Below are 27,815 nucleotides of genomic sequence, written 5' to 3'. Positions count from 1 at the left end.
AATGAAATCTTGCCATTTGTGATGATGTGGATGGAACTAGAGGGTATTGTGCTTAGCGAAATAAGTCAATCGGAGAAAGACAACTATCATATGATCTCCCTGATATGAGGAAGTGGAGATGCAACATGGGGAGTTAAGGGAGTAGAAGAATAAATGAAACAAGATGGGATTGGGAGGGAGACAAACCATAAGTGACTCCTAATCTCACAAAACAAACAGGGTTGATGGGGGGAGGAGGGTTGGGAGGGGGTGGGGTGGGGTTATGGACATTGGGGAGGGTATGTGCTATGGTGAGTGCTGTGAAATGTGTAAATCTGGCAATTCACAGACCTGTACCCCTGGGGATAAAAATACATTATATGTTTATAAAAAATTAAAAAGAAAGAAAGAAAGAAAGGAAGAAAGAAAGAAAGAAAGAATAGCAACTAATGTATGATTAGAGAAGATTTTGCTTTAATTTGGGTTGGATTCTTAATAAGGTGGAGATTTTTTTGCATGTTTATATGCTATTTGTAGTTCTTTCATGGATTCACTCTTCAGACTTTCGGTCATTTATTTACTTAACTTTGCTTATCAATTCGTAGGAAAGATTTATAGAGGGAGAATAAGTGACAACTGACTGTCCTAAGCATTTACTAGGTCCCAGTATTGAGGCCAGGTGCAGGACAGGCGGAATCTCCTTTACAACTCCTAAAAACTCTGTGTTATGGTTTTCAAACCCCACTGTAGAGACAACAACCCCGAGACACGGAGAAACGGAGCAGATTGTCTATAGGAGAGGTCTGCATTCACAGCCTTCATGTTATACCTGCACTTCCAGCTTTCATGTGGCTGTGTTGGGTGGGAGGGGAGAGGAGGGGAGAGGAGGGGAGAGGAGGGGAGAGGAGGGGAGAGGAGGGGAGAGGAGGGGAGAGGAGGGGAGAGGAGGGGAGAGGAGGGGAGAGGAGGGGAGAGGAGGGGAGAGGAGGGGAGAGGAGGGGACTCTTATTTGTGCATGAAATTTATCTTCCTACTCTGCACATCCCCCTTTTTTGTCTTGACATTCCCCACCCCCTTTTTTCGGCCTCAAAGTATGAACACATTTTTTTTTTTTTTGCCTCCTGCTTCCGTCCCTACATTTCCTGTTTTCTGGGAGAGCTTTCCAAATTCATTATACACATTACTGATTTGTGTCTAGTTCACCATCTTTGGTGATGACTTTGGGTGTCCTGTTTGAATCACACCCTCCAGCTCTCCTAGCTCCCTGGTTCTGCGTCTGTGGCCTCTCTATGTCCCTTCCAGTTGCCTTTTCATCTCCTCATGCAGTTGAGCTGTTGGGCTTTCTGCTCCTGTTTCTAGGAGGCCGGGCATTCTCAGATCCTATTGGAGATGTAAAGAATTTCATAATTTCTTTTGTTGTTAGAGAGTCATTGTCAAAGTCATGTTCCTCTTCTGCATCTTTAGTGTACTGTTCTCTTTCCCTTGAGCTTTGGCTCTTTTTTCCTAGACCCCCTGTTGAGGTTATACTTTACTAGTCCTTAGATTAGGCAAGTTCCTTCTGGATTTAGGGATTTGCCAACCAATTTTGTGGCTCTGCTGTACAGAAATGGGATCTTCTCACTGTGCTGCTTGGTTTCTCTGACACCCTGAAACCAAAGGGCTTTGTGAAATGTACAGCTTCAGCCTGCAGTGCTGTCCCATGAGCCAGAAAGAAGACTGGGTGAAATCGAACTTGCAAGTCAGAGCTCCATCCCCAGAAGGCAAAGCAGGACAGACCTGTCAACTCCCTGCTCATGGTTTCCGGTCCACAATGGGATCAAAATTTGGGCGGGACTGAATTAGGGAAAGAGAACGGCAATGGGGAAGAGATGATTGGTTTTTCACTTGCACACCTTAGAAAGAGCCACTCGCACAGGAGGGAGACAGTCACCCACTTGTCCTTTTGGCATGCGCCTGGGCCCGTAAGAAAGGGCAGACGGGGGAAAAGGACCGGGGCCCACCTCACTTGCTTGGCTGTGTGTGAACTTCACCACTTGAGGGGGGACAACCAGTCTGGCCACCCCTCGTTCTCATCTACCCTCAGCCACACTGGAGTCTGGGAGATTCTTTCCACATTCACCAATTCATTTTTCATTTGGGGGCTCTTTTTCAGTTTGAGCCTTTAACAGTCCTAGGTCTGTTTAGTGGGAAGCTAGGAGAGGTTGAGACAGGAACTGCTAGCCAGAGATGTTCTTAACCTGGAAATTCTTCACATTGCAATTTTTTTTGCTCTATTGCCTCCTGGACACTGCAGCTACCTGAGTGTGTTGGCAGCACTCCACAGCACAACTATTCCAGATACCTCCTTCCCCCACCTAGCAACTGCCATTTTTCTTGCCCGTGTGGTCATTGTACCACATGTACCACATGTACTCCCACCATGCATGGTTTGGATCTTCACTATTTGCCATAGTGTTCTGTGGTTCTTGGGCTCCCAGCCACCAGGCTCTCCCCTTTCCCAGCCTTCAAATTACTGTTAAGCACACTTTAGTTGAGGTCAGACTGGGAACTTCTTGGCTTCCCAAAGCTGCAAAGTGGCTCCTCTTTGTAATGGTCATGAATTCCAGATGTAGCTTGACACTCTAGGTCCTCCATGACCTGTGCTCAATCTGACTGACCCCAACACCTTTAGTCCTGTGCCTTTTGCGCTTATTAAGCTGGATGGCTCACCATTTCTAAATGCGTTCTGTATTCTTCTGCTCTGACCTCCTAGATCATTGCTTCTTGGTTTTCCCACTTTTTTTTAGCCGCAATTTTATACATCTTCTAGACCTCTTCTGGACCCTCATTAAAAATGCAATCTTTTCTCTATCTGAGCCCAGACATCTGGATCATCAAATTACTATAATCCTGCATTGTGTTGGAGTTTGTGTGCATATATGTACTACCTGCTTTTTTAGATTATAGGTTACCCTAGTTAAGCCTTAGTTTCCTGATCCATAAAGTGAGGAGATTAGTGCTTAACTCATACATCTGAGGCATTGTGAAACGAGATAATGCATCAGAGTTTTAAGCACAGACCTCGACGCACTGTGAGTGCTCACTGAATATTGGAATGAACATATGGTTCTTCTGATTTCCTACCTTTCCATATTATTTCAAACAAAGACATTTTCTTATCCTAAACTTTGCTAAGTTTGCAAGGCTCTCAGTACCAGTTGCATTTTACATTTTTCTTGAGCACTGCCAGAAAGTTTAGGGGCAAGGAGGGAATGATCAAATGTAACGACCATTAGTGAAAACCACAGGCACTGAACAGCTGGATAATGTGAACAGACAAGTTCAACCGAATCTCCAGAAATGCATCAATCACAGGACGGCGGCAGTTTTTTGGGAAAGTTAAGAGATGTTTGAAAAGAAGCCCGAGTGCAGAATAAAATGATTCTCAGAATTGGTTTTCAAAACTTACGTGTAAACAAAACTCTCCATTTTCTTGAGATCTTGAGCAAATTGGAGAGTTCTGTGTGGGTTTTTTTTTTTTTTTTTTGAGCAGCTTAATAATAGAAACTGCCTCAGGAAGGGGGTCTGTCATTGCTTTTCCAGGCAATACTGTTCTCCCTAAGGGACTGTGCCACAGGCTTCCAGAGTGAATATTGCAAAAGCCACTAATAATGGTCCTTCTCAGGTAACATTTTCTGGTATAAAATATCTTGGATTAATATAATCTAAATACAGTGAAGTGTAATGTGGTCAACAGGATAGTGTTCTGACATAGAATGCTATCCTTTTTACTGCTGTCCTGGTTTCTGCAGTGTCAAAGGTCCACAAGGAATCAGAATGATAAATCCTTAGCTAGTGCAACGTAGAAACCACCAGGGTTCCATACAGGCTGTGTAGTCTATGGTTTTTCTCAGGAGAAAGCACGGGCCACTGTGAAGCCTAAGTTAAGGTGAAGAATACTGTTTGGGGAGTCAAGATTCAGTCCTAATACTGCAGGAAGGGGGAAGCCAATAGGACCTGGACCCAACATTTAACCACTGTGGACTTTTTTAATTAAAGGGGGGGGGGGTGTCTCCTGGATGGTGCAGTTGATTAAACACCCAACTCTTGGTTTTGGCTCAGGTCATGATCCTAGGGTCGTGAGATGGACCCTCACAGTCAGGCTCCAGGCTCAGCAGAGTCTGCTTAAGACTCTTTCTGTCTCCCTCTGCCCTCCCCTTGCTCAAATAAATCTTTAAAAAATTCAAAGGAGTTGAACAGTAGAGTCCTTAAGGGTTCTTCCAAACATGGTCTTTTCATAAAGATTTTTAATTTTTTTTTTATTTGACAGATAGAGATCACAGGTAGGCAGCGAGGCAGGCAGAGAGAGAGAGAGGAGGAAGCGGGCTCCCTGCCGAGCAGAGAGCCCGATGTGGGGCTCGATCCCAGGACCCTGGAATCATGACCTGAGCTGAAGGCAGAGGCTTTAACCCACTGAGCCACCCAGGCGCCCCCAAACATGGTCTTTTCAATTTTAAGATTTCTTCTGGCTGGAGAGTCCTGTCTTAATGACTAGGAATCTGGAATCAGCAGGTTTGGTTTTGAATCCTGACTAAGCCCTTTTGCAGCTAAGATCCTAGACTGTTATTTATTTACTCTGTGCCTCACTTTTCATATCTGCAATATGGGACTAGTAATAATCTCTTTTATCAGTTTGGATATGCAGCTGGTATGGATACAGGGGCTAAGACTTCTTAGGGCCCCTGGCTTTTTCTGACAACTTCACCATCCTTAATTTTCCCTTCATATTTATTGCCCCTGCAAGACAGTGGAAGTCTGTCCAGACAACATTTTCATTCATAAGGAAGCAGGGGTGGGGACTAGGGGCGCAAGTGGGGGGTGGTGGTAGGATTTAGGGGAAAAAATGGTATTCTCTGAGGAAAATTCCATGTTTCAGGACTGCTCCGAAAAAACTTTCCCAAAAGTTCCCAAATGATTTCTCCTTACATTTCACTGGACAGAACAGGGCCCCAAAGCTCATCTGTGAGGGAAATTGGAAAAGTCTTCTTTAGCTTCTGTGGTAGTGGTTAAAGGAGAAGGGATTGGGAGTGCTATGGAGTCAGCTGGCAAGTAGGCGTGACACTGCCTCACCGTGATGGCAGAAGCTCACATGAGGATAGTTGTGAGTTGTAGCAGAGTGCTTAACACAGAACCTGACCCAGAGCCCACACCTGGTAACTGTTAGCGTGACTCTAAGAACCTATTTTTCTTTCCTTTGCACCTGATTCAGCCTCACCACAGTGATATTCAACCATATATAGTATGTGAATCCTGAATCATTGGTACTGGTACCAAGAAGTTATTGGACTTCTTTCCCTTATTGTTATGCATTACTTTTCTGTGTATGCTTTGCACATGCTAGCTTTACTGTGTTGTGCAGGTTCACAGCATACTTTTAGGAAAAATATTTTGAGTAGCAGAGTAGGCAGAGATTATCCTGGACAAGGGATTCTTGCCTACCCAGAGCCCCCTTCTGACAAAGGTACAGGAATTCATGCTTAGATAAGTTGTTAGGCTTTGCACAAAGCCCTCTTCTACCCTGGCTTCAGCAGTATGGACCAGTTGTTGGTGTAGGACCCAAAGGCAGCCAGCAAGAGGCCACAGGGAGAATTCTGCACAGTAAGAAACCTCCATACGTAGTCATTAACTACTTCATCAGCCCCTCCATCTTAGAGGGACTCCTTGAATGCAAGATTCTAGAGTTGTACAGAAACCAAAGGGCACAGAGAAGGGACAAGTAAGCAGAAGCCCCAAGGAACAGAAGCCGTGAGTAGATGCAAAGCATGAAGTTCATGGCTGAGGTCACCACAGAAGCTATAGGAGGGGAACAGGGTTTGGAGTGCCTGTGATGAGAACAGCAGCCCTTCCTGTGAGGACAAGACAACCAGATCCCTGGAGCTACCCTGTATCCTGAGCTTGTCCCGATTGTACCCTGGCTGAGTACCACCTTCCTTGCTCCATGTCCCTCTATTGACCCCCATTCTGGGGTACCTTATGGAAGTCTCAATCCTGGTAACTGCAGAGCCTGGCTCACAAAGGAATTCATGGAATTTAGGCATCAAAGTGCTATTTTACTCCTAACAGAGTAAGAGGGAGGGAGACCCAGGTATAGGCCTCCACATCATCTCCCACACCAGTTGCTTCTTAATGACCAGTCTCAGTGGGGAAAAAAATCTCTCCGAGGACGCTGGACTCTTTTGTGCAGTCCCAGTGACTCATCAGCCCGGCCACTGGACCCAGAGCCCATTTATAGACTGGGAGTCTTGTTGGAAGGGAATTCAAGAGACCCACTTTGCCCCCCGACACTGGCTCCTCGTAGCAAGTCCTCCCTTGGCTGTTGCTTATGTAATTCAATTATTGATTGACTTGCTATTGTGTGATTCTGGAAGAGGTGAAGAAACGACAGGTTTTTGGCTGTACCCTCTGGCCTGTTCTGTTCTGTCTTGTTGGCTTTAAGGATTTCACGAAGCTTTGTGTTGCTGCCAACTGTTTCCCTGGGTGTTTTTCACAAGCCGCATCCTACTTCCCAGGCGCTTATGTTTGAGGGATCCATAGGAAGTGGGACTGGGACTGACCCCTGCAGTGGTGGGCCCACAAGTGGGGAGTGAGGGCCACAGAAGGTTCCCGAGAAATCCCTTCGGGGGACGCCCCCCAGTTTGTAGAACTTAGCGTACACACTGGGACTCCTTTCTGTTTCCCCAGGAGAAATGACGGTATTTGTTTGACTGGGATGATCTCGTTCTGTCTGGCGTCTCTGACACACGTTAACGCAGTTTTAAGAACTAGCTTCTCTGACATTTTGGCTCAGCAAGTTTCTGAGTATGGAATTGTTAAGCCACATTTCAACTCCGTTTCCAGGCATGTGTCTTCTTTATTTATTAACTTGAAGACTCTGCTGTTTCTTATAGAGCTCCTTCCATGTTATTGTTGACACGTTTCCTTCCCCCTTTCTGGTCAGCTTGAACCCAACTCGAATAAAACCCCCTAAGTTGTAAACAAGTTATGAAATGTTCTCCTCCATGGGACTGAATGGCCTACAAATGGGTCCCAGGCAGAGTGGGGGTGCAGAGAAGGGGGGAAGCTCTGCAGGCTGCTTTGTTCCCCATCCTCACTGACTAAGCTTTGTAGTGTGTGGGTGGGTGAGACACAAGCTGAGGGGGCTGCTGTGTACCTGACATCTGGAGTTAAGATCTCAGCGCATTTTCCCCTAGAACAAGATTATCTGGGAAGGCCAGAAAGCCAGCTTTACCTTCCTAGAGCTCAACTTCCCAAGTTTGATTCGTGATTTTAGACTGATGGCACACTGGAATCACCTGACACATTGGAATCACCTGGGAGTGCTAAGTCCTGCCAGGGGAGCCCTTCCCCAGAGTTGGATTCAGTGCTCCAAGCAGGAGCCCAGGCCTGGGTGCTTTTAACAAGTTTCCCTGGAAATTCTAATGCAGACAGGGCGGAGGGCCCTAGGGTTCTGGTGACACGAGGCCTCTAGGGGCACAGTTGAAGGCAGAGCTCACTTTCAGGGTGGTGCAGATCAGCCCTGTTTTGGGGGGTTGCATTAGGAACTCAGTCAACATGTGATTCCATGTTTTGGACAGAGATTTTTAGTTTTAATTTGCACAAAGAAGCCTTTTACAGGACTCATTCATTTATCATTTGGGGGTTTCTCCCTTCCTCACCTGTTTCTCTTGCACTTTTTTTTTTTTAAGATTTCACTTATTTGACAGAAAAAGCAGGAGGAGTGGGAGAGGGAGAAGCAGGCTTCCCAGGGACCCCCCATACGGGGCTCAATCCCAGAACTCTGGGACCATGACCTGAACTGAAAGCAGATGCTTAAGGACTAAGCCACCCAAGGAAGCGTTCAGTCACACATTTCTTTTTAATTCCTCTCCTCCGAAGCCTTTCTCTTGTTTTTCTCTTCCTCGTGTCCTAGCCCTTTCTTTTCTCATCCCTTGATCTTCCTCCTTTCCCTCCTCTACTCAGTCTTTACTCTGAGGGCAGGCTCTACACTTTCTCTCTGCTTATGTTCTTTGGCCCTTTCCTTCGCTACTCTTCCAGGCCTGATTCTCTGGTTTTGGACCTCTAACTGCTCCTTCCACCCCAGCACACTCTGACCACGCCTACCGTCAGCCCTAGAGTCAGCCGCTTGGCTCCCGTTTAAATACCTCCCAAGGGTCTTTGCGCGAAATGAGCGTCAGCTGGGGCAAGGGCTCCAGCTGCTTTCCATGAACCACCACTTGGCCCCAGTTGACACCCGGGGGCTCTTCTAGGCATGGTGGGCAGCAGTGGGGGTGGTTTGTCAGGAGGAAATAAAGATTGGCAAGGATAGACATATTAAAATCTCACTCTTTCTCTCCCCACAGCTATTATGAGGAGTAAAGACAAATGTCTGTAAAAGTTTTAAAACCCTGGATCACGGTGGCCTGCAAGGCAGCCCCCCTCCTGCATCCCCCATCTCTGCCAGCACAGCTGCCCAGTTTAATCTTGATTGTCGCTGCCCTCTGGGTTTTCTCAAATGATAACCAGTTCCATCCTTTTTTTCCTTAGCCTCTCCAGCACCACTGGCACTCCGGCAGTTGGGAATAAACCCCTTTATACCACAGTCAGGCCAGATTTTCAGAGCTGGCCCAGCATCCCCTTTTCTTGTGTGGGAAAGATGAGGATAAGGAAAAAAGCCCAGACTCCAGAAGCATTGAGTTGGAACCTTCCAAAGTTTTCCTTCCTGCCAAGGGTTGTCCACACAGGCAGAAACGGCATTGTCCTTGGGAGTTTACCCTAAGCATGGCCCATTAGAGCCTTATGGGAGGGGAACAACGGGCCTGCCTAGGCTCTGCTCCCTCATCTATATACAGTGGCTACTGTCTTTGGGGCTTGGCCTGTCCTGGTGGACTTGTTTGCCATCTTCCCCCCAGGAAGCAGAACGGGAGTGGACACAGGTGGAGGAGGCACTCTGCCTAGCTGTGGGGAGGCCCTGCCATGGGCCGGACTGCTCACAATTAGGGCAGTTGGAGAATGACCATGCCTGTGGGACCAGTCACCAGGGCCCAGCCCTGAGATCACCCCATTCTCATCTGGCATTGGTAGGGTGCTGCAAAGAGGCTGAGATAGCGGGCGTCCTACCTGTGAGGGAGGGGTCAGCTTGGTGTCCATGGCAACTGTGTCACTGCAGGGATGCCCAGGAGGATGAGGAGTCAATGAGCTCTTGGGCTCTGAGTGGGATGGCCGAAAGGGGAAGGGCTGAAAGTCCACAGTCTCTGTAGGCTGGGGAAGAGAATATAGAAGCAGTGTGAGGACAGCTGTCACAAGAATTACTATGACATGTTACACATGTGTACTATTACACATGTAATAGTAATACAAAAATTACTATTCCATGTCTTCTTCCACTCATTTTCACATAGACCTTATTTGAACCTGAGGATAAGCCTGTGCAGCAAGCCCAGCAGATTCTTTTATCTCAATATCTTGGGAACTCGGAAGGTGAAGGGATGCCCAGAGTTCATACTTTTAGTAAATTACACAGTTAGGTCCTTTCTTGGCCATGTCCTGGAGTAACCTGCTTAAAGATTATGGTATTGAGCCATCTAGAGGTTAGCCTGGCTGATTTGGTGAGATCCACACTGGGTGTCAGAAACAGAGTGACGGATATGGGTAAAACAAATAGTTCCATGCTGGCCCAGGGCAAGAGAGCCAAGGCCAGCACAAGGCTGATGTGCTCAGTAAGGAACAGCCAAAGGGCTTCCCCGCCGGGAGGGAGGAATGACATCAGTGTTCATTCAGAGGCCTCTGACAGAGCTCGACTCCGTTTAGACCGGAATGGATGTTGCAGGCATGAGGGGAGTAGAAGCGGGCTCCGGCAGGGGTGTTTGCCAGGTGTAGGTTAGGACGACATTGTGTCTGTTGTGGTCAGTGTGGCAATCATCAGGAATCATGGCTGAGCTGGGAGGGGCCAGTAGGAGTAGGAGCAGTGGTAGTAGTGCCCTCAGTAGGGCACTAGTGGTAGTAGTAGGCCCTCAGTAGGATTACAGATTTCTCCTTCTGTATGAATCCCACAAGATTCTTGTCATTATTTGGTCTTTTAGTTAAGGCAGAGCCATGGTTCTAAGAGATAAAGACCACCACACTCCTACCCAAAGCCTTATCTCATACCACTAATAACTCAGAACTTATACTTTCCAAATGACACTATTGGATCTACCAACTTCCACTGAAGTAGCCAAGCAGATATTCTTCACAGCCCCCATTTCCAGATGAAGCCTCGAAAATTCACTGACATCTAAAATGTTTATAATAATAAGTAGCCAGATCACAACTGAAATCCAGGTGCTCCAGTTCCTGACAAGTTCTATTTTCTCTGTGCCCTCCTGTGTGCTGAGGTACTAGGCTAACATCCTTAACTCCCTCTTGAGCAGAGACCAGAGCGGGGTTGAGTCTATGGATCCCAGTGGGCCAGGTGATCCCAACTGTGGGAAGAAGAGGCCAGGGAGGCTGGGTTCTGGACGGAAGTGATGGCACTAAGAGGAAGTGAGGACACTCAGTGGTGGGGACGGTAGTTCTAAGGAGTGTTGCGATGTGAGGGCAGTGATCTCCCAACTGGAGGCCTCGGCACACCAACAGTTGCTCTCAGTTGAGGGAAACAGCACATTTCTCTCCCAAAGTCCTTGTGGAGTTTCCTTCAGCAGGGACTTGGTGTCTCCTTCCTCACTGCAGACACATTTCCATAAATCTATTTCTGTCACAGAATAGAGTCTGGTTTTCAAGCTGCCCATCTGTGAACCATGCTTTTTCTTTCCCCACCTCACACGGTGTTAAACTGTAGGCGTGTGAAACACTCCTGCTTAGCTGAAAATCCATGTCACATTAGTACTATGTGCCTGTCTATTCTGTAACCTGATGGGGCTGGCTGGCTGTGTCAGGACTGTAGCTAAAGCCTCAAAGCTGAGGACAAGAGGCAAAGACTGGTCTCCATCACCTGGTGGGAGCACCCGAGTTACTGCAGAATATCTCCCACCACCTCCCTCAGAGGTGGCCAGATGGGCCTTTTGCCCTTCTCCTGCACCATCTCGAGTAGTCTCTATGAGCACATTCATAGAAAGGGGAGTCCTTGAGGAGGTTGCTGAGGGCCTTTGGGGGATAGGACTGCTGTCTTTGCCTGCCCCTTCCCATGGCATGTCCTCTAGTCTGGTGAGGGAAGGCTGAGAAAATACTCATTGGAACCACCCTAATGTGGAGTTCCCATTCTGACCTGTATGTTTTAGAGAAAGTATCTCAGGAATTCCTCCGGCATCCTCCCCATGGAGCAGGCAAGCTGTGGCATTAGGGGACATGTCCTCCTGAAGCCCCTCTGCACCACATTCCAGGTATCCACTTCTCCTAGAATGCCTTCCAGGGCCTGCTGGGGTCCAGGGTCTGAAGATGGGAGGAACACGTCTCACAGATTTAAATTCCAAGGGGATTGAGAATTCTAAATTCAAACTGATCTTGCAGGCCATGGGGAAGGTGTATTTGTCAAGGTAGGAGGCTAGAAGACACTTTATTTCACAGTATTGTTAGCTAGATTTCTAACTCTTAACTATTTGGGTATCTGGCATGTGGACCTCCATCTGGACTCCTGCCTTGGGCCCTGCAGGGTTAGGGGTGGGCCTGCCTCAGGGAGATCAGGGGGCCTGCAGGAAGAGAAGATGGACCCTTGCCCTCTGGCTATCTGGCTTTGAGCTACAGGAAAAGAAGAGGCTCATCCAGCACCTTGTGAGAGGTTTGTAGTTCCCCATGAAAGTCTGGCAGGGCTGGGAGATGTGAATCTAAAGCCTAAAGCTTGTGTGGGGCACTCTGAAGTCAGGAGGCTGGCTGGAGTAACCCAGCACAGCAAGCAAGCACAGTAAGGAGACAAGATGGCTGTGGGCAGCCCACTCCCCTGCCATTTGGTATGGCAAGCATGTGTGAGCTTTCTTTGGGCCATATGGATACACGTGTGCCTTCAGGGAACCCCGAGCCAGAGGTCTTCCTGTAAGCATAAGGGGCAGAAGTGGGAAGCTAGCCAGGAAGGAGCTGGGGTGTTCCTCAAAGGTCAGCCAGAGTGTTCTTTAGTCATAACCCAAAAGTGTATAGGGAGGAGGTCTCCTGTATGGGTTCTCATAAATAACATTTGAATGCCTGTGGCACAAAGAACATTCAGGGTCAAGAAATCACTGCTGAGAGTACCACCAAGCAAAACTCCTGAACACCTTGTAGCCCCTCCCACCCCCATTCTACTCTGACCCACAAAGACCCAGAAGTGGGGAGGAAAAATGATGTGGTTAAAAAAGGGGAAGGACATTCTCAGGTCCCTTGTAATTTCTGATCCAAGGGGAGTCAGTCCTCAGCTACAGAAAGGAAAAAGCTTCAGTCTAGAGGGAGAGAGAAGTTTTGACTTAGACAGGATTTTTTTTAGTACCGGAATAGCTTTTAAGCATCACAGTGCAACTTGTTCTATAGGTGGGAGCAGCTCAGAAAGCTCTAGGGTAAACCCAGGATGCTGTGTGGGGGTGCGGAGGGCATCTAAAGAGAGCTTGAGTTGGGCTAAGGATAAACTGGTCTCCTTTCATATCCCAACAAGTTCACTGGGCTGGTTCTATGTCAGAGATTCTGTGCTCACAATCTCCTAAAACCAAACTCCTTACCCTTTGCCTTGGCCTTGAATCTGACTTGAACATCCTTTTGCAAGGTAAAGGGTTATTACCCTGATAATTTGGTCTTTGAGTCTTTGAGTCACTTCTCTTCTCTTAATGTCATCTGTAAGATAAGAATGATGGTACCTGCCCCTGGTGTGAGTAAATGCACGAGAGCACAGGACCAGCACATACCAGATGCCAGTCCTCTACTGGGCAACGAATGTAAAAACATGGCGCAGGCTGAGAAATGTGAACATTCTCAAGTTTGCAGGGGTGATGCCTGTGACTCAGTCTCCCCAGCCTTTCTTGGAGTGGCTCCTTCAGGGACTGCTGGGCTGTGATCCCAGGTCTGTGTCTGGAGGGTGAGTGTGGCCCTCGCTGCTGTGTCTTCAGCAATGTTTAATGCTCATGCTGAAAAGGGCAAAGGTGGCTGGCTCAGCTTCTTCCTTCAGATCTCATATATGGGGATAACGATTTCACAATATTAATTTGGATAATTAATATCCTAATCAACGTATGACGATGCGTTATTTATTCTAGCAGGGTGATTATGTGACAAAAGATTACCTTTGGTACCGAATCCTCTTTTGTCCTGGACATGATATTCCTCAGCTCACGCTTGAGAACAGTAGGCTCATTGATTCCACCCAAGTTGTTTGGAAGGATGCATTTTCCATGTGAGGCCCACTGGACGCCATCCTGGAAGTCTGTGAATCCACTTTCGGGAGTAGACTGGTGCCTTTGCGCATGAGTGTAGTGGGAGGGCAACGTGCCTCTATTTTCCTTGCTGTTTATGGCTCTGCACTAAAAAACACCTCTTCTTTGACCAGAAAGATGGTGTGAAAGATGGGCACATATTAATTAAGGCAGCAACCAGCTTAGGCCACATGAAATTGCCGTACTTCCATTCCCTCTGGATAGTCTCTCCTGGCTTTTACTCACAACTTCTGCTATTGCCCTTGTTGGCTTGTTTGGTTCAGAAAAAGATAGCCACCCTGCTTAGGTGAGACACGATGGGGAAGACCATGGAGGTGCTCAGGGAGCTAACAGTCATGTCGTGGCCACTGGCACAGGGAAGCAGAGATAGCAGAGTGGCCTGGGACCCCACATGGAGACTGAGGTGTGAGGAAAGCTGAAATAAGCAAGTGTTGTGCTCCTTCCTTACCTGAACTCTTTCTTGTCCTATGACGTGAGGGTGACCATGAGTCTCTGGGGGGCATCCAAGGGCCCATGAAGCAAGTTCCTTGGTACTTCCTGCCCACTGCCAAAGATGATACCTCAGGTCTTGGTGTGCGTCTGGACGCTAAGCAGTCCCTATAGAGGGGACACTCTCTTCGGTGGCCAGATGGCAACAGGCACTGGTATATCAGACGTGGGGTCCTTCTTTCCCCCAGCTCAGAAGGGCTGAAGGAAAGCAGCTCCTTGGAGTGTTTGCCTGGTCCACTGGTCTGATTCTGAAGGGTGTTTGCTGGCCATGGCTCAGGTCTAGTCCTCAGGGAGCCAGAAGTCCTGAATTGTTGCTTTTGAATACTTCTGAGGAGCTGTCTGAAAGGAAAGAAGAGATAAAGTTGAAATGTTAAACGTTTCCAACAAAAGCTATTAGAGGAGAATTTCCTGACTCAGCACTTGTTGACATTTTTTGAGGCTTTCCACAGACAACCTAAAGTTACTCTTTTTTTGTATGTGGTTTTTTGTTGTTGTTGTTTAGGATTTTTTGGTTTTGTTTCATTTTTTTTTTTTTAAACTTTATTGGCTTTCATTGATGAGAGGGTTGTGCAAGGAGGGCCTGAGGCAATGTCAGGAAAAACTGGTAACCCATCCAGGAACACTCCTTCTTGGTGCCAGAGAAACCCTGAGCCTGGCCTTTCCTGCCCTAGCCTCTGCTGAAGTTTGACCCACCCTCCTCTGGAGACACTAAGCTGTTCTCCAGGGAGCTCTGAGTCTCCTCTCTCAGGGATTCTCTCCTTCCCCATTCCTGTGGAGTTCGGGCTTATTAGCCTATAGGCCGCATGGCCCTTAGCTTGTGTCACATGTTGAATTGTGCCCCCCTGCCCACATTCCTATGTTGAAGTCCTAACTGCCAGTACCTCAGAACATGCCTTTATTTGGAGATAGGGTTGTTGGAAAGGAAAAAATTTTCTCTGTCCTTCAGGGTTTTCCTGGCTGCTCTGAGAATGCAATGGACATTAAACAGATTAACAGGAGAAAATAAAACTTAATTCTGTACGTACAGGGTCTCCATAAGAAAATGAGGCCCAGAGGCAGTCAGGTAGTTGAGGCTGGTACGCCATTCAGAGTTAGGGAGAGAAGGGCGTAGGGGTTTGGGAAGGAAGACAGCCCGCAGGCGGATGAAAAAGAGTAAATGTTTGGTGAACAAATGTTTGCTGGGACCTAGAGAGGAATTTTCAGCAACAGACTTTGCTCAGTTCCTCCCTGTCTGCTGCTCACGCTGTACTGTACTGATATCAGTGGCGAGGGCTCCCTTCCTGCAGCAGTTCCTCCATCTCAATTCTTTTAGGCAGTTGGGAGGAAAGTCCAAGTTTCTTCCTGAGCCTTTTGTTTCTTAAAAGTAACCAGCACATACAGTGAGTGCTGTGAAGTGTGTAAACCTGGTACACAACCTGTACCCCTGGGGCTAAAAATACATTTTATGTTAATTAAAAAGAAAAGTCATCAGCACAAAACAGTCCACGTGACAAAGACACACAGTTGGGAGTGGCAAACTTTGCTCCTCTATGGGGTCCTTATAGAGGTAATCCAGTTATAATAAGGTCTTGAGCGTGGGCCCGAATTCAGTGTGACTGGTATCCTTGTAAAAGGGGAAGTTTGAAGCCAGACCCAAACACAGGAAGGCATCCATGTGGAAGATAAAGGCAGAGATCAGAGTGATGTTTCCACATGCCAAGGAATGCCCAAGACTTCCAGCACACTGCCAGGAGGGGGTGAGAGACCTGGAATTGATTCTTCCTCACAGCCTGTAAAGAAAGGACTGACAACTTTGACCCTGCAAGGTCAAAGGACCTTGATCTCTGGCCTCTGGTCTCTAAATCTGTGAGACAATAAGTTTCTGTGGTTTAAGCCACCCAATCTATGGTACTTGGATACAGCAGTCCCAGAAAACTACTCTATCTTGGAATTCTCTATTTTTCTCCATCTTCCTGTTTATAGTGTCCCACACCTCCTCCCCCTGCCAGTGTTTCACAGTCAATGAGACCATGCTCTGGAGTCAGACTGTTTTCAATCCAAAGCCCTACTGTTCACCACTTATGTGTCCCTGGCTTTTTTCTCTGCCTGGGTTTCCTCATCTATAAAATGAAAGCAAGAATAGTAATACTGACTTCATAGAATAAATGGAAGAGTTGATGTGAAGCCTGCCTTGAAGATGAAAGTGTGCAAGTGCTGTGCACAATCCGAGTCAGAAGGCCTCAACTGTACTGAGTATCTACTCAGTACAGCCCTTGGGGCTAGTTCTGAAAGAACAGATTCTGAGTTACTCCAAGACCTTGTTTCTAGACTGACGATTCACAGACCTGTACCCCTGAAACAAATAATACATTATATATTAATTAAAAAAAAGAAAGACCTTGTTCCCGTTTGCCCTTACCAGTGTTGGAATACTCTGATTAGAGACATAAAACTTTCATGGGGAATAGTTCAGGGCGCAAGAACTTATGTGATGATAGGCTCACAGGATCATTGTGCTGGCTCGGTAAAGTAGGTTTTTTGTTTTTGTTTTAAGATTTTTAAGACTTTATTTGTTTGGGGAAGAGAGAGATAGAGAGCACAAGCAGGCTCCCCGCAGAGCAGGGAGCCAGAAGCAGGGCTCGATCCCAGGCCCCTGAGATCAAGACCTGAGCCACCTAGGAACCCAGTCAAGTAGCTCTCCATTGCGGCAGCGCACCAGATGGCGCCGGAAGTGCCCTGAACATAGACTGCTTCCTGAGCCCTTTCCCCAGACCGGCTCCACTGTTTCCAAACCATGCATGAGCTGCTGAACCTGTCTCTGCTTCATTTTCCTTCTCTGCAAAATCAGGGTAATGCACATGTCCCTGTTTCACAGGCCGTGTGACCAGCACTGAGGGAACTGGCATGGACACCGGTAGCATGGCTGCAGCATGGCAGACGCTCGGGAAGCTCCTGTGGGGGAGTAGACGTCCTGGCAGGATACCCCTCAGACTGTGCCCCTGCTTTCCGGCGAGTTTATTGATTCCTCTTGGCTTAACAAACTCTGGCACCTCTGTCACATAGAGGCTGCGGCAGTTTCCGAGGGCTTGGCGCCAGAGCGCATGGGTAAAGAGGGTTGGCTGGCCAGAGAGTGTGTACCAGGGAGCAGAAGTCGGTGGACAGCCTTTGGCTCACCATAGAGGCCCTCCAGTCTTGAGCAGACGTCAAGGCCACACTGAGTAGGGAATCTTCATTTCAGGTCTTGCTCAGGTCTTGCTCTCCTTCTTTTTTCTCACTTCTTGGGCCTCCCTTTTCTCTCTCCTCATTTCCAAGCAGCATGCTTAGGGTCTGAGACAAGACCTGGGCTCCTTTCTGGCTCTACCACTTCCCAGCTGTACCATTGAAGGTGAGGCTCGCAGTGTCTTTGGGCTTCTTCATCCTCATAAAGGAGAAATTTCAAGTCCCCTTTTAAAGGCCTCTCTTTTGATATTTAAATGAAAGGTTGAGAAGCCCTTTTAACTCTGAGGAAAGTACTAATCAATGTCATTCATGATCACTCTTGTGGCCTCACTCTGGGGGGGTGACATTTGAGGCCAAAGGGTGCTCTTGGTGGCTGGACCTCAGAGCCCATCTCATAAGGTGGGTCATGACGCTCTGCTGAGTGGCAAGGATGGACTGAATGTTGAGGACCCTGGCTCTGGGGAGACTCCAGCTGAGGTATCTTTCCTTTCCCAAGAATCAGAAGGGCTCAGGCCAGCAGAGTCTGTACACTCATGCTTTGAAAAAAAATAAAATAAAACAACGCAACAACAATAGCTGCTTGGGCCCACATGTTACTCCCTTATCTCCCATCGTTGGCCTGTGCCAGTAAGATCAATTGCTCCTCTGTCTCCTTTGGTAACTTGGAAACTGTTTGTGCTGCGGATCTATGATAACCATTTTGGCTGGAACTCATTTCCTTTTGGAGGTGAGGAGGGAAAAAAGGAAAGCAATGTGACATAGACAAGGAATAGGTGATTCTGTAAATTTTGGCAGAAAGGCACGGAGTTTTTTAAAAGCAAGCAACTAGAAAGAGAATATTGTTCGACTTTGTTCTTTTTTTCTTCATCCTCCGGGCTCACATTTCCAAGAGCTTGAATTATCAAAACTAGAACAAGAAAGTATATTATCTTAAATGTCTCCCATTAATCACCAAGTCCAGCCCAGTGGTGAGAGAAAGATGACTCATTTCCACAGTTGATTTCTTGGTAATGGTGGGTCAAGGCTTGCCCTTATGTTTCCCCTCCTGTCGACCTAATAGAGAAAGCTTCCCCTTAGGAAGTACCCATCCTGGAGCAATTTTTCAAGGGAAAACTGCAGACAGGAATAGCCACCGACATGAAATTATTTCTCCTAGGGAAACAAGGTAAGAATGAGAGCACAGTGATTATAAATACAGGCCTTATCTTCGAGAGTTGTAGGACGAAATTAGAGGACCAGATAAAGCACATAATCCCTTATGAGATACACTGACTAGGTCTCAATGAACAGTAAATATTTACTATTCGCCTTCTGTGTGCCAGATCCTGTGCTCAACATGTAACTTTTGGCATTGTTTGATCCTTCTTCCTTCGTACGTTATGTGATGGATGCCATTTCACTCTAGTTTACAGATAGGGAAAGCAAGATGCTCAAGTGAGTTGCCTAAGGTCATATAGCTGGCAAGCGATGGAACCAACATTTTTTTCCATATTGTCAGCCTACGTTATTATAGAATTATGTACCTTCTTCTACACCAATGGCCATGAGATCCCTGCAAGCAAATCAGGGGTGGCAGAGCCGTGAGGAAAAGAAATCGACCCTCTTCTCCCCCACACTGCTTTTGTGAACCAGTACCGAGTTCTTCTCTAGAAACTTAGAATTCTACAGCATTAGTGAGTCAGAGGACAGGGGTAGCTTTTAGCCCCCCAGGAGGCACTGCAAGGGTTAAGATGCTCTTGAAAGGGTTTTTAAGAGGATGCCCTTTCTGGCCCTGGAAATTTTCATCTCAAAAAAGTTGGATCAGCTGTTTTGTCCCCCAGCAGGCAGTCTGTCCTGATGGCCTGTCCGTACTGGGTCCTGGGGTGGGGGGATGGTGGGCAGGAGGATGTGGTGTGGCTTCTACAGAGTGGCCAGTCAAGACGTGCATGCCCTGCGGCCTGGGGCCAGGGCTTCCTGAGTGTGGAGGTGGGAGGTACTGCTGAAGGACTGCTTCAGACTCTGGGAGTACTATGAGCAGGGGCAAGGCAAATTCATTCATATATGGTTGAGGAGAGCCGTGCCTCCAAGAAGGTTTATGGAGAAGCGAGTCTAGCAGTTTCTGTAAGTGCCTATGTTTCCAACCGGCGGAATGTAGAAAAACCCCATGGGGTCAGAATGACCCAGTTTGGTGACTCCTCGGCCAGGCTCTGGTCACCCTACAAGCCACTCTGTCTTCATGAGGTTGTGCGAGGGCGAGGCTGAGCAGAGAGCATGTTTGGGAACACCTTAATGATGTCAGGACGCTTTTCATTGCTCATTTATCACTTAACAGCTCAGATTTGTAACGTGCTACCCGCCGTTCTCCCTTTAGCCCAGACAATGCATTCTTTCAACAGCATGCGGCTCAGTGGGAAGAGCGCTGCTGAAAGCAGAGCACTGGTGCCTGCAGCCTGCCCCTCTGGGGAGGAGGGGTGTGTGGGGGGCAGGTGGGGACCAGATGCCTGGTTGCAGCCGGGCTGGGGGATGAGCACATGGAATAGCCACTTCTGGTTCCACTTACTCATTTCTCTGTGCTGAAAGGTGTCATATAAATGCTAAATAGAACAGAGAGAGATGGGGGCCTATCTATTTGCATTTTGTCTAATGTGAGCAGATGCAGATAGGAAAGCAGCTTAGCCACGGCTGTTCACCTGCCCTGCCAGGCCAAACATCTCCAGCCCATTTCAATGCAGCCCGCGTCAGTTCTGCTCCAGTGCTGCAGCAGACGTGGGGTGGGGTGCGGTGCAAAGGGGCGCACTCCCCTCTGTCCTCAGTGGGTTTACAAAACTTGTTGAGGAGACAAGTTTAACCACAGGAACCATCTGAGGACAATACAACCCGGCATATGGTTAAGTGGGAAGTCATGGGAAACAGATGAAGTGCTGGAGGAGGCTGGAGAGGACAGAGTCCTATGCGTTCTGGCTGGGCAGGAAGGCTTCTTGGGGACAGAAGGACTGGACTGGCCCTGCAAGGCTGGCCACGGGGTGAATGAGCCAAGATGGCAGAAGAGATGGGCTAAGCACTCTGCAGGACCTTCTCTCATCTGCTGCTCTTCTCCCAAAAGGTTTCCCGCCCCTTCTCCCCTTCGGAATGGTGGGTCCTCCTCATCTTTGAGGACTTGGTTTAAATGTTCTGCTTCCAAGAGGTCTACTTCAGCTACCGTGGCAAAGGAGTAGTTCTCTCCACTACATTATTCTCTCTCAGAGTATCCTGATTTTTCCTCCCCTGACTGAACTACCACGGGCGATTAGATATTTACTTGTCACTGTCTGCCCCCTGGATCACACCCACCACATAGGCAGGGACTCCGTACATTAGCTTCATCCCCTGTGATGTTGATGGACAAGCACAATGCCTAGAGCCCGAGGTGCTCAGGAAATACCTGTTGCATGCAAGAGTGACATTTGAGGAAAGTCTCATTTAGCAAATGTGTTTGTTGGCCAGTTGAATCAGAGCTCTTATTTTATGTACCAGGGAGAAAATCTATAGATTCCATAGGTTTGGCAGAGAGCTGGATGTCTTTGAGGAGGAAGGGTTTTCATTAAAACATAGAACCACAACAAAGCAAGAAAAACAGAGCAACTGATGTAAGCATGCCAGCCAAGCCTGCATGTGAAGCAATGGAATAAAAAGAAGTAAAAATTTATGAACAATTGCAGTAGGGCCCTGCATAAACATGACCCACTATTATGCATAATTCAATGCATGGCATTTTAGTGTTGGACTCTGTCCAACATGGTTTATTACTGGATGAAAAAGGAGAATCTTGTTAAAACACAGCTTTACCTAAAACACAGTCCCAGACAGGGATCCGGAGAACAATGTCCCAGGGAGGCTCCAGTTTAGTTCTAAGACAGGGACAGAGTTCTCATTTCATCCTCTGTTCAACTTCTTGCTTTGAACAAATGAGTAGCCTGGATTATTCTCCTTTTTAAAACCAATTGTTTTGTTTGGTGAAGATGAAAAGAGCCGTGTCAGCTCTAATACAGGAGAAAAAAAGTTTTTAAGGTAAATATCCTTGGGTATATAGTGGCTGCTTTTCTATTTAAATTTAAACTGAGGAATATATAACTTTAATTATAGAAATTAGAGGCTACAAATCAGAAATATCCTCAGATTTCCTTAAATGATTAAAAATGATCTTTCTTCACTTTGACAGAATTTTTTTTGAGGAAAGTCAGGGGTAGGAAGGGGAGGAAGGGGAGGGTGGAGGGAGATATGATCAGAAAATACAGACTGAATTTTGAATGTTGGCTCATGCAATTAGTATCCTGTCTTTTCTTAAGCAACCACCAACAGAACCAGAAAGTTAGCATGTCTTTAGAAATTGCTTCTCTCCACACCCCTCACCCCCACCTTCCACTGGCCCATGAAAGTCAAATTGCCTGGAAAAATACATTCTGATACTGAAAACAATATTCTGGTTGGACTGTGGCTTATTCTTGAAGCTGCCACGCAGGAGTCTTTTGCAGGAGCTTTAAAATTCTACAGATCAGGTACTTTGTGGTTTATAGAATATGAAAAATAAAGCTGGTGGTTTGAATTTAAAAAGATTTTTATCAGGCCTGCCTATGATCTTAACATTAACTAAGAATATGATCATGTTTTTAACCATTATGGTTGGGTTGAGGTGATGGTCGTAAGCTAGACTCCGTGAGATGCCAGTTCCTGGCCTGGCCCCATCCTTCACACTTCCACCTCCACTCCCCACCGCAGGCCTGGGTCAGGTTTCTCAGGCAGAGGAGAGACCCTGCTATGGCCAATCTCAGGATTGCTATGAAGCAATCCTTCATACTTCAGTGTTTTGTGCAGGACATCGATCCACATTCTGTATACAGTGTTTGTAACCATGCTTGAGGGGAACTTTTCCAAGTCAGATTCTATGCCATAAATATATAGACAGCTGAACCCTGGAAAACACTCTGAACTATAGATCATTATATAATTTGGATAGTCATTTACAAAAAGAAATGCAATTTAAAAATTTGTTCTCTAAACTCTGGAAATGACTTTTTTTTTTCCCAAGTCTTTTTTTTTTATATTTGTCCTTTTAAAAACTGGGATATCTGGTCCACCTAAATTAATAAGAATGATGTTTATGAATGATGTGTGGTCATTGAGATTTACTTGGAAGATGTTAGAGAATGTGTATCAATCCTGGGGTTCTCTGAGGACGCAGAAATCAAGACTCATTCCTTCTTCCTCATTATCCTTAGAATTTATTTTTCCTTCTACAGTACTCCAAATACCCAGATCCTTCACCAGTGCAAGTGGAATCTCCAATGTGGAAACCAAAGAGACCATATGCCTTCTAGCTTACCTTCCTAAGGAACTGTAAGGCACTTCCTAAATTTTCAGGCTTGTGTTCAGCATCAGGACCATAAAAATTACAAGAGTAGATAGAATGTATTAGGCTCAGACATGCATTATTTTTAAGTCAGAGAGTTAAACTGAAAGAAAATTGAGAATAGAGAAATAGGTCGGTGAAACAGTATAAAAAACTGAGAAACAGATGGGTGTATATACAGACATTGGTCATTTATGTTAGAAGTGGTACTAAAAAATCAGTGGGGAAAAGGTAACTTAATAAATTAATGGTATTGGAATTTTTTCCAAGTAGAAAAAAGTTCAGCTAGATTCCTTTCTCATTCCATACAGAAAAACAAATTCAAATTCAAGAAACACAGTTATAAAGCAATTAGAAGTAAACAGAAAATTTCTTCATTACCTCAAAAGTGAGGTTTTCTTCAAAGTAGCAAAAGTATATCTTATAAAGAAAAAGATTTATAGATTTGACTATATTGAATTAAAAACTCTTATATGACAGAAGACAGAGATGGGGCCGGAGGTAAGAAGTGGTATGGAGAATTCGTACCAGATATAATGGCCAGAAGATGAATGTCCAAACCATATTTTAAAAAAGAAAATACTTAAAAGAAAATAGAAGCTACTTTGAAAATGAGCAAAGAGAAGAGAAAGGTAATTCAAATCAGACTAAACCTAAATGGTTAATAAACATATTAAAAAAAAAAACAACCAAACCTTCCCTACCTTACAAGTAATCAGCAAAATGCAAATAAAGAAGGAGATACCACTTCATACCCAACAATCTGGCAAAATTAAGAAGATTGATGGTATATAATATTCATGAAGAATACATGAATTACATTAGCATATTAGTATAGTTTATTAGTTCATTAGTATAACCAATGATCAAGAGCAATCAATAGTTTTTAATAAAACCTTTGAGGCATATAATCTATGTCTCAGCATGTCTATTTCTAGGTTCTCTTATTTGCAGGGTAAAGAATTGAAAACAACTTAAGTGTCTAGTCAATTTAGAATGGCATGCTTTTCAAAATAGCCATAAAGTAGATACGGGCACAAATCAGTCAGAACACATGCTGGCCATGAACTCAGGCTGAGTTCTACCAGGTGATGGCAGGGCTCTGGGGATAGTTTCTGCACAACAGAGGTGGTTGTACTAGTAAAGATGCTTGAGTAGTAGGCAAAAATAAAGAGACTAGAAGTCATGGGTAGGGGCTCTGGATTTAACTCCTTTGGGGTTGAATTCTGGATCTATTGTATATTGGCTGTGAAACCTTGGGCAAATTCCTTGTCTGTTCTTTTAGTTTCGTTGTTGTGTACAATACTGGGGTTATAACAACCCTTCCTCATGGATTTGTTATGAAGATTAAGGAAACTAATATAAAAAACTCCTAAAACACTTCCTCATATCCTTATTGAGTAAGCACTCAATATATATATAGTAGGAAAATGGAAATGAATAAATAGAATGCACTGTATGTTTATATAACAGAATATCACATAGCAATTAAAATGACTGAATTTTATGCATTAACCTAGATAGAGTTCAAAAAATATATTGGGTGAGGGACGCCTAGGTGGCTCAGTTGGTTAAGTGCCTGCCTTCGGCTCAGGTCAGGATCCCAAGGTTCTGGGATCGAGCCCCGCATTGGGCTCCCTGCTCAGCGGGAAGCCTGCTTCTCCCTCTTCCTGCCAATCCCCCTGCTTGTGAGCTCTTTCTCTCTCTCACTGTCAAATTAAAAAAAAAAAAGTTGGGTGAAAAATAAAACTACAAAAATAACTTATTTATGCATGCTTATCAGAAGTTAAAATGGAAAGGTATGGACCAGGAGAATACCCACCAAATTGATATTATCTCTGGGGAGCCCTTGGGGTACAAAATGGATTTCAACTAATTTTTTTTTAATCTAAAAGAAAAAAATTCTCAAGCAAAATTCAAAAATTCAACATTTGTTAATTCTGAGTTGTGGCTAGACATTTGTAATATTCTCTGAACTTTTCTGTATTTGAAATTTCTTTTTAAAAAGACATGGAGGGACGCCTGGGCAGCTCAATTGGGTAAGCAGCTGCCTTCGGCTCAAGTCATGATCCTAACGTCCTAGGATCGAGTCCCATGGCAGGCTCCTTGCTCAGCAGGGAGCCTGCTTCTCCCTCTGCCTGCCACTCTGTCTGCCTGTGCTCACTCTCTCTGACAAATAAATAAATAAAAGCTTTAAAAAACAAAAAGACATGGAAAAATATGGGGCCATTAGAGATCTGAATGCTAGTACCAATTTTCCTCTAATTAGCTACCTGGCTTTGAGCCAATCACTTAAATCTTTCAAGATTTTTGTTTTCCTCCTCGGAAAATCAAGTTAAGAATGCTTTTTACCTCAAGGTGGCGGGGGCGGGGTTGAGAAATAAATGATATTTGTGGGAAGTTCTATAAATGCCAGAGCTCCATTCCCGTGTTCATTAAAATAAAATTGGGTTGTTGGCTTGATAATTCCTAAGACTTCCCTAACTCTACTGGCCTAAGACCAGTAGAAGTGTTTTGAGGAAGAAGCAGGTAATGTATACAAAACTATTAGGTTGGGAACAGGCACCTGGCTTGTAGCAGAGACAGCTAGATGCCATCTCAACACTGAGTTTCCCCTTTTCCTCACTAGTAGAGCTTTTGCATTTATTCTGGGTGGTGATGTGCCTAGATAGAGAGATGCATTTCCTGAGTCTCCTGTGAGTTGAAGTTGTTGATTGGGCTTCTAGTAATGTTTAAGAATGCTGCCTCAGCTGGGAGAGGTTTCTTTTTGCCCTTTTTCTAACCTCCTTTTTCTGTTGCATGAAGTAAAGATGGTGGCTGGCATTTCGATAGCCATCTTGAATCATGAGGTGACCTTAAAGATGCAAGGCATGTGCTAAGTCTGATGGAGAAGAATGGCAGAAAGTGTCTGGGTCCCCAATGACTGTGGAGCTGCTGTTACAGCCCTGGGCTGCCCACTTCAGGACTGCTTTTACATGTGGAAAATAAACATGTATATTTTTAAGTCACTTATTTGTGCTTCAGCTATATGCAGCTGAACCTAATCCAAACTGATATGCTTTTGTTTTTCTGAAGATATTTGCTTCCCTCCAAAGCGTTTTGTTTTTGTTTTAAAGATTTTATTTATTTGACAGATCGAAAGAGCACAAGCAGGGGGAATAGTAGTGGGAGAGGTAGAAGCGGGGTTTGATCCCAGGACCCTGGGATCATGACCTGTGCCGAAGGCAGATGCTTAAGCATCTGAACCATCCAGGTACCCCCAATGTGTTTTTGAATAGGTAAGCTAGCAACGAGGAAAATAATGGTACAACCCATCCTTCTGGTATATGGAAGGAGAAGAAACCCTCCATTACTCTCCCCGTTCCTCACTCATCAGTCTCTTTGCTATGAAATGTCTCAAGGGTGTGTCTCCAGGAGACAAAGCTCAGAGAAGGCTCTGCTGTGTGCCAGGCTCCGTGTACATATCTGTGTATGTTAGCTCCCACTAGACCATCCTTGTGCTGGTAGTGAGTGGGGAGGAGCCCTTCTCCCAGGAGTCTGAGGTGGCCAGTTTTATTCGTTGTTCCTGGTCAGATTCAAGGGTAAGACAATAAGAGACAAAATAGCTCTCCCTGGAAGTGGAAAGGAGAAGAGAGACTATGATTACAGGTTCAGTTTTGTCAACTCCTAGACTTCTGTGAGCCAAAGCTTTCTGTGACCTGATTCTGGAAATTGCAATACACACCCTTTAGGGAGAATATTATGCCAACTATAAAGGAATACTAATCAATACTAACCAATAGGCAAGACCTCAGCCATACTCAGGACATGGGGAGAGTGACATTACCATCTTTTTAATGTAGGAGGAAGAAGAAAGAGAGATGTAAGATGTTCCCCCTAAGTGTTAGTAATAAAGAGGACATTAAAAAGATCCATCAACTCTTTGGAGCTATGTGTTATATGCAAGGTCCCCACGGAGAAATTCTCTGGAACTTAATGTGATAGCTCCAGCAATTTTACTCAAGATACAAAGCTTGGTAAGGAAGTACATTTAAAAAGTAAGAAAAAAGAAAGAAAGAAAGGCAAAGGGAGAGAGAAAGACAGTAAGAAAGAAAGAAAGAAAGGAAGAAGGAAAGAAAGGAGAAGTGAAAAGAAGAGAAACGAAAAGGCAAAAGGTCCAGAAACTCAGGTAAATTTTCTCTACCACCTCAAATTAAATGCAAGACCTTTGTTGGCATAGGGTTAGTGGTTCAATGATGTTCAAAATGCGATTTCCTCGAATTTGGGAGGGGTAAGCTTATTCTAACTAGAGCAGTGGGACCCTTAGCATGTCTTTTCTACATCTGTGCAAAGTCAAGGAATTCTAGGTCATGTTCTTAGGGGTTCCACAGAATCTGTGGGACTCACTTTTAGGGGGTAACCTGAGCCTTGTCCCTAGTCTCGGCTGGGTTCTAATCCATTTTCTGCTATTTGTGCCATGGACAAGCCATGGAGCTTCATGTTGTCTATTTTTCCTCATTTCCAGATAGTGGGATTAGAACCCCCTGTGTGAGCAGTTTTGGGAAGCAGGAAGGAGCCATTTTGAGTGGAAATGCCTAGTGGTGGGCTTCACACAGAGCAGCGCCTCTAAAATGTGACTCCTGCCCACTTCCTCCCCTCCTTACTCCGGTCATGATTACAGCAGATGCCCAGAGCTGCCCCTACTGAGTTGATCCCCAAGGCTGGGGTCATGGGCAGAGAATAATGCAGAGGGATATAAGGGGGGGGGGAGCCATGCGGGAGGTCCACACCGATGCCAGCAACAGGGTGGGTAAATGAGTGAAGAATTTAAAAACAATTATCAAACCAGTGAAAATGGGATTTGCTTTCCATTACCACCATGTACTCCTGATTCCAAATAATGTCAAGATAACATATCTTCCCTGAAACAAGTTTTTGATGATCTAAATTTGAAGCAACAGCTGTGGTTATTGTTGGGTTTTAATGCTTTGCGTAAGCTTCGAATCAGCACATTTTTATTACTCTTCCTTCAATATACATTATATTTTATATGAAAGTGAATTCGGAGAATTCCTAGTTTTGTGGGAATAAGCTCCACACTTTTATTTCATGAACCAGTTCATAAAGGCTTGGAATCATCTGAGCTTACATCACGCCGGGTCTGTTTCCTGGACTCCATTGTACTGCACATTCCTGCATTTAAACACTAGATTTAAGGTAAGTGATCATTGCAAAAGATAAAGAAACTGAATTTGAGTTACATCCTTTCTGTCATTCTCTGGGAGCATTTTGAGTGTTATCTCTGAAATATGGAACAATGACATTACTACAGCTGGGGTAGCATGTTTTTGTTAAGTGTAAATTTTAGTTCGTATGTGAAATATCTTACTGAGTGTGAACAATATCTTTAAAATTGAAATGTG

General features: G+C 45.5%; 1 long non-coding RNA gene across 1 annotated transcript in view; it reads right to left on the bottom strand.

Annotated features, from left to right (window-relative positions):
• Positions 1 to 27,815, bottom strand: part of LOC125100332 (uncharacterized) — a 354,931-nt gene that overhangs the window by 82,033 nt on the left and 245,083 nt on the right. The window contains exons 3-4 of the long non-coding RNA XR_007127502.1: positions 13,810 to 14,189; positions 9,115 to 9,255 (exon numbers count right to left, since the gene is read on the bottom strand). This is a non-coding gene — a long non-coding RNA (uncharacterized LOC125100332). The remainder of the gene's footprint in view (positions 1 to 9,114; positions 9,256 to 13,809; positions 14,190 to 27,815) is intronic.

The sequence above is a fragment of the Lutra lutra genome, chromosome 5, assembly GCF_902655055.1.
Source record: "Lutra lutra chromosome 5, mLutLut1.2, whole genome shotgun sequence".
NCBI classification, from domain to species: domain Eukaryota; kingdom Metazoa; phylum Chordata; class Mammalia; order Carnivora; family Mustelidae; genus Lutra; species Lutra lutra.
This window is presented reverse-complemented; position numbering and strand designations above follow the sequence as displayed.